This window comes from Lithobates pipiens, unplaced genomic scaffold (genome assembly GCF_037356315.1).
Source record: "Lithobates pipiens isolate NorthernLeopardFrog02 unplaced genomic scaffold, aLitPip1_a1.2 Scaffold_8, whole genome shotgun sequence".
Taxonomy (NCBI): domain Eukaryota; kingdom Metazoa; phylum Chordata; class Amphibia; order Anura; family Ranidae; genus Lithobates; species Lithobates pipiens.
In genome coordinates, this window is record NW_027507903.1 from 238,782,115 (window position 1) to 238,788,048 (window position 5,934).

A 5,934-nucleotide genomic window follows, 5' to 3' on the forward strand; every position below is an offset into this window, starting at 1 on the left:
TGTCCCCAGTTTATAATGACTTCTTTTGAAATTCATCTCTAAAGTCTTTGACCCACAGTATTTAATGATTCTTCATGATATCTGGATTCAACCTTGATATCTGACAGCCCTCTATAAAAATGTAGTATCCCCCATATGCCTCCCTACTACATAAGGCAACTTATACTTGGCATCTGGTCTAAAGCCTGGCATCTTTCCGTTACAGATTGGCCCCCTGCACATATCAACTCTCCATGATAACTGGAAATTCACTCCAGTAATATATATCATCCCCCTATATAAACTGTGATACAAAGCATCTTATGTTTGGGAAACTCTCTATTATGAAAGCCCCCCTTTACAGGGGCATCAATAGGGGGTGGCTAAGGGGTGCTGAAGCCCCAAATGTGACCCCAAAAAGCCCAGAGTCTCGGCCATTTATTTTAAAATGATTAGCCCCAAGTCCCCCATAAAAGTGCAGCGCTGCACTGTGCATGAGCGAGGATGAGCGAGCGTCCGCCCGGTCATGAGGGCGGAGTGTGTATCCGTCGTCACGTCACACATAAGGTCCTGCTCGCCGCCCATGATCCCAGGATTGACGGTCCATCATAGGCGTTGCGCTGTCATGATGGACAGATCAGTGTGGCCGAGTGCGGCTGAGTGCGGCTGAGTGTGGCTGAGTCCTGCCAAGTGTGGCTGAGTCCTGCCGAGTGCGGCCGAGTGCCATAGCAGGTCCCGCCTTCTGGAGCCTGCAACGCCTATGATGGACGTCCCACTGGTCCAATGCTGGGACCGCGGGACGTGTGATGTCCATCATAGGCGATGCAGGCTCCAGAAGATGGGAATTACAATGCGACTGCCGCACCACATCCCTGATCTGCGCTCGGGCGGGCGGCTCTCCTTTCCTCCTCTGACGACTGACTGACTGCCTGCTGTGACACCGCACACCACGGCTGAACTGGCTAGGTCAGACGGCGTATGTAAATGTCAGTGTATGTAGGTCAGGCAGGTCAGTGTATGTAGGTCAGCATATGTATTTCAGTGTAGGTAGGTCAGTGTATGTAGTTCGGTGTAGGTAGGTCAGTGTAGGTAGGTCACTACCGTTAGTGTAGGTAGGTCACTACCGTCAGTGTATGTAGGTCAGGTAGGTCAGTGTATGTACAGTAGATCACTATCGTCAGTGTATGTAGGTCAGGGAGGTCAGTGTATGTAGGTCACTACCGTCAGTGTCTGTAGGTCAGTGTATGTAAGTCAGGTAGGCTACGGCCTAGCCAAAAAAAAAGCCAGCGTCACATACAACACCGACCACCCCCCCCCCCCCCCCCCCCGTTTCCAGCCTTGGACTTCGGGCTGAAGCCCCTGCTCTCTTTGCCACCTAGCAACGCCCATGTATATAATGAATTTGATACATTCTCTGTGATACTTATCATTTCCATCTTCCTCTAAAGCCTTGTACATTCTGCCCCCAGTGTTTGCCAACTCTCTGAGATATCTGGACTTTCCTCTTGATATCCACCATCTCTGTGTAATACACATATAGAACCCCTCCTCTGTGATATAAGGAAACTTATACTTGACATGCTCTCTATTATAGTGTCCCCAGTATATAAAGTCTCCTATAATACCCAACATTCACCTCTGATGTCTGCCATCCCCCTATGCTTTATAGTGTTTATATACAGCTGCTGTGATATAAGGCATGCTCTACTTGACATGCTCTTTATTACATGGTACATTTAGCATTTTTTAACCCCCTTGTTACGTGGAATTTACCCATATATATGCCATCTGACTGTGATCTTCTGACATATAAATAATTTTATGATTGGCATTACTTGGTATTACATGGTGTCCCAGTATATAACAGCTCTCCACAATAACTGAAATTTACCCTTGATATTCCCCTACATGCATTGTGACATTCCTGGAATTCAGTGCTGATATCTGCCTATCTCTCTTTTATATATGATTCACTCCTACACCTTCTATGATATAAATTGTCTTACAATTGGCATATTCTCTAATACATAGTATCCCCATATAAGGACACCCATGTTACCCAGAATTGACCTCTCTGCTTTTTGTTGCACTCCACTGCACCCCCTGTTATGTAAATTATTTTAAATTTGCATAACCCCATTACATAGTGCCCCCAGTAAAGATCAACACCCACATTACCTAGAATTGAGTCATGATATCTGTCCATTCCGTTTGCTATATATATTGCATCCTCCTACATCTTTTGTAACATGAAACATCTTTTACTTTGCTTTATTTTACACCTTGTGATACTTGAAAGCACTCCTATGTACCATCCTATACTATATGCTATTCCCCTACCTGTCCTGTGGTGTAGGGAATCATATACTTAGTATACTTTCTTCTATATAATGCCCAAATATACAATATCTCACAAAAGTGAGTACACCCCCTCACATTTTTGTAAATATTTTATTATATCTTTTCATGTGACAGCACTGAAGAAATTAGACTTTGCTACAATGTAAAGTAGTGAGTGTACAGCTTGTATAACAGTGTAAACTTGCCATCCCCTCAAAATAACTCAACATACAGCCAATAATGTCTAAACCATTGGCAACAAAAGTGAGTACACCCTTAAGTGAAAATGTCCACATTGGGCCCAAAGTGTCAATATTTTGTGTGGCCACCATTATTTTCCAGCACTGCCTTAACCCTCTTGAGCATGGAGCTCACCAGAGCTTCACAGGTTGCCACTGGAGTCCTTTTTCACTCCTCCATGATGACATCACAGAGCTGATGGATGTTAAAGACCTTGTGCTCCTCCACCTTCAGTTTGAGGATGCCCCACAGATGCTCAATAGGGTTTAGGTCTGGAGACATGCTTGGCCATTCAGCTTTAACCTCAGCTTCTGAAGGGAGGGGATCATGCTCATCTTCAGTATGTCACAGTACATGTTGGCATTCATGGTTCCCTCAGTGAACTGTAGTTCTCCAGTGCTGGCAGCACTCATGCAGCCCCAGACCATGACACTCCCACCATCATGCTTGACTGTAGGCAAGATAGACTAGTCTTTGTACTCCTCATCTGGTTACCGCCACACATGCTTGACAACATCTGAACCAAATAAGTTTATCTTGATCTGATCAGACCACAGGACATGGTTCCAGTAATTTATGTCCTTAGTCTGCTTGTCTTCAGAAAATGGCATATGTGGCGTATGGTCTGAACATTTACCCACCCACCCCTTCAACCTCTGCAGCAATGCTGACAGCACTTATAAGTCTATTTCCCAAAGACAACCTCTAGATATGACGCTGAGCACGTGCACTCAACTTCTTTGGTCGACTATGGCGAGGCCTGTTCTGAGTGGAACCTGTCCTGTTAATCTGCTGTATGGTCTTGGCCACCGTGCTGCAGCTCAGTTTAAGGGTCTTGGCGATCTTCTTATAGCCTAGACCATCTTTATGTAGAGCAACAGTTCTTTTTTTGAGATCCTCGGAGAGTTCTTTACCATGAGTTTCCATGTTGAACTTCCAGTGTAACACCAATGAGTCACATGACACTTGGGTCAATTTGGACTTTTTCACTTAGGGGTATTACTCACTTTTGGCATTCTCTGCAGCTATTACCCTTTGTACCACCACCCCCTCCCTTTAGAATGTAAGCTCTATGAGCAGGGCCCTTCTGTACCTTTTGTATTGTACTGTAATCGCTTCTCGGCCTTTTGGCTAAGATCAAGTGTAGTATCTGTTCTTATCAGTTACCAGGAGGTGGCGCTTGCTTCCGTCCCTGTTCTACGGCGAGGTGGAGCAGGGTTGGCGGTTGCTATGCAAAGCCTGCTGGTGTAAAGGTGACCTGGAGCGGTTCGTAGCCGAAAGGGAAGCCTTCTGATGGGGACGGAGAACCACTGGTCGAAGCCAGGGGAGGGGACCCTGGCCTTTTGGCCTGGATTGTGGCAGCTTTAGCTCCGGTCAGTTTTTCGGGATTGGAACGCTTGTTCCCCTTTGTAGGGTGGGGGGAGCGGCCAGTACGTCCCGAATGTAATTAGGTGGGAGTGATGGGAGTGAGGGTGGGACCTGATGGTAAAGGGTCTCACTAAGCTCCTGGATCTCCATACCTTCCTGATTAGGGTGGGGGCTGTTGTGGTCTGGGCTGGGGGGCCAGGGATGCTTTTGTTGGAAAGCCCATGGTGATGTGCCCCTGGAGTGGCAGTCCAGGGGTGCCTTCTTTCACTGTGCGTCAGCACTTTGATTTAGGCACCTAGGTCACGTCACCATTACACGCATTTTTACACCTGCCTCTAGGGCCCGGCCTTTTGGCTAGGACCAGAGGAATTTTTGATTCCTGGCCGGAGGGCCGGCCATTGTATTGCACAATGGTCACTTTTCACTCTCCTCTTCACTATCCCTTCCTCACTTTTTATTTATTTTATTTGTGTGTGTTTTGTCACAGTCTGTCACTGCAGGTTTGATGAGTAGGGTGTCGGTCCTCGGACCAATCCTGAAAGTCTCTGGGAGAGCGGACATAGGCCTTCTGGCTTGGTCCAATCTCCATGAGGGGGGCCTACCTTCGGGGAAGCCCCCATAGTACCAAGTACCTAGGAGGTTCTGTTTCGGCAGTCCTCCCGGGGAAAGGAGGTCTTCCGGTTTCGTCCGGGGACCACTGTGTTGAGTCTGGTACCTCAGTCCCTGTCTGGAGCCTAACGCCCCGGGGGATCAGGGTATGGTCCTTCTTTTGGAGGACATCAGACACCCGTCTGCACTTTTTAGTGTGTCACTCTTTATGTGTGTGCACTTTTTTTATGCACCGGGTGGAAGTTTTTTGGGTGTGTTTGCACGCCATGGGCTTTTTCAATAGAAAAATTGTACTGTAATTGTGTTGTCTCCCCTATACATTGTAAAGCGCTGCGTAAACTGTTGGCGCTATATAAATCGTTAATAATAATAATAATATAATAATATATTTACAAATATGTGAAGTGTGTACTCACTTTTGTGAGATACTGTATATATTTATAGCATCCTACCACATTTTATTTGATTAAAAAAAATGTATATTTTGCGTATCCTCTATTACAGTATACAAAGACTGCTTGTGATACTTGTCATGCACCTCTGTGTACCAATGCTCTGTGCTGTATGCTATTCCCCTACATCAGCCATTCTCAAACAGGGTTCCGTGGAACCCTGGGGTTCCTCCAGAGGTTTCTAGGGGTTCCTTGAGCTGAGGCTGATGAACTACCTTTTTGATGGTGCCTACAGAGTTCAAGGTTCAGCATTCCTTAGCAAAGCCAGCAGCATGACATAAAATATATTTTTTGCTGTCTTTAAGGGTGGCATTCTGAGCACCATTTTAAGGGAAACATACTTCCTATTGACCACCAGTATAAGGGGCATTGTTCTATTGACCCCTGATGAATTGGTTTTAGTAAGGGTTCCTTGAGACTTGAAAATTATTTTTTGGGTTCCTCTAGGGTTAAATGTTGCGAAAGCCTGCCCTACATACTGTGATATAAGGAATATTTTACTTAGCATACTTTCTATTACATAGTGCCCCCAATATATATCAGCACACATGTAGCCTGGAATAAACCATATCTGCCCATTAGTCTGCTATTTATTCCATCCTCTGTGATATAAGGCAGCTTATACTTTACATATCTTCTGTTATAGTATATAGGGACCCTTATGTACTATTGCTCTGTGCTATATGCTATTCTTCTACATTCCCTGTGATATAAGGAATCGTATAATTGCCATACTCTCTATTACATAGTGCCCCAATATATATCAGTACCCAAATTACCTAGAATTAAAGTGGTTGTAAACCCTTACAGACCACGTTAACCTACAGGTAAGCCTAGATTAAGGTTTACCTGTAGGTGCAAGAAATATCTCCTAAACCTACATGGTTTAGGAGATATTTGCAAAAGACAGTCACCGCTGTCTACGGCGCATGCGCTGTAGACAGCG

General features: G+C 45.4%; 1 pseudogene; it reads left to right on the plus strand.

The window, feature by feature from the left end:
* Positions 1–3,670: 3,670 nt before the first annotated feature.
* Positions 3,671–3,850, plus strand: LOC143964619 (U2 spliceosomal RNA; annotated as a pseudogene).
* Positions 3,851–5,934: the final 2,084 nt, after the last annotated feature.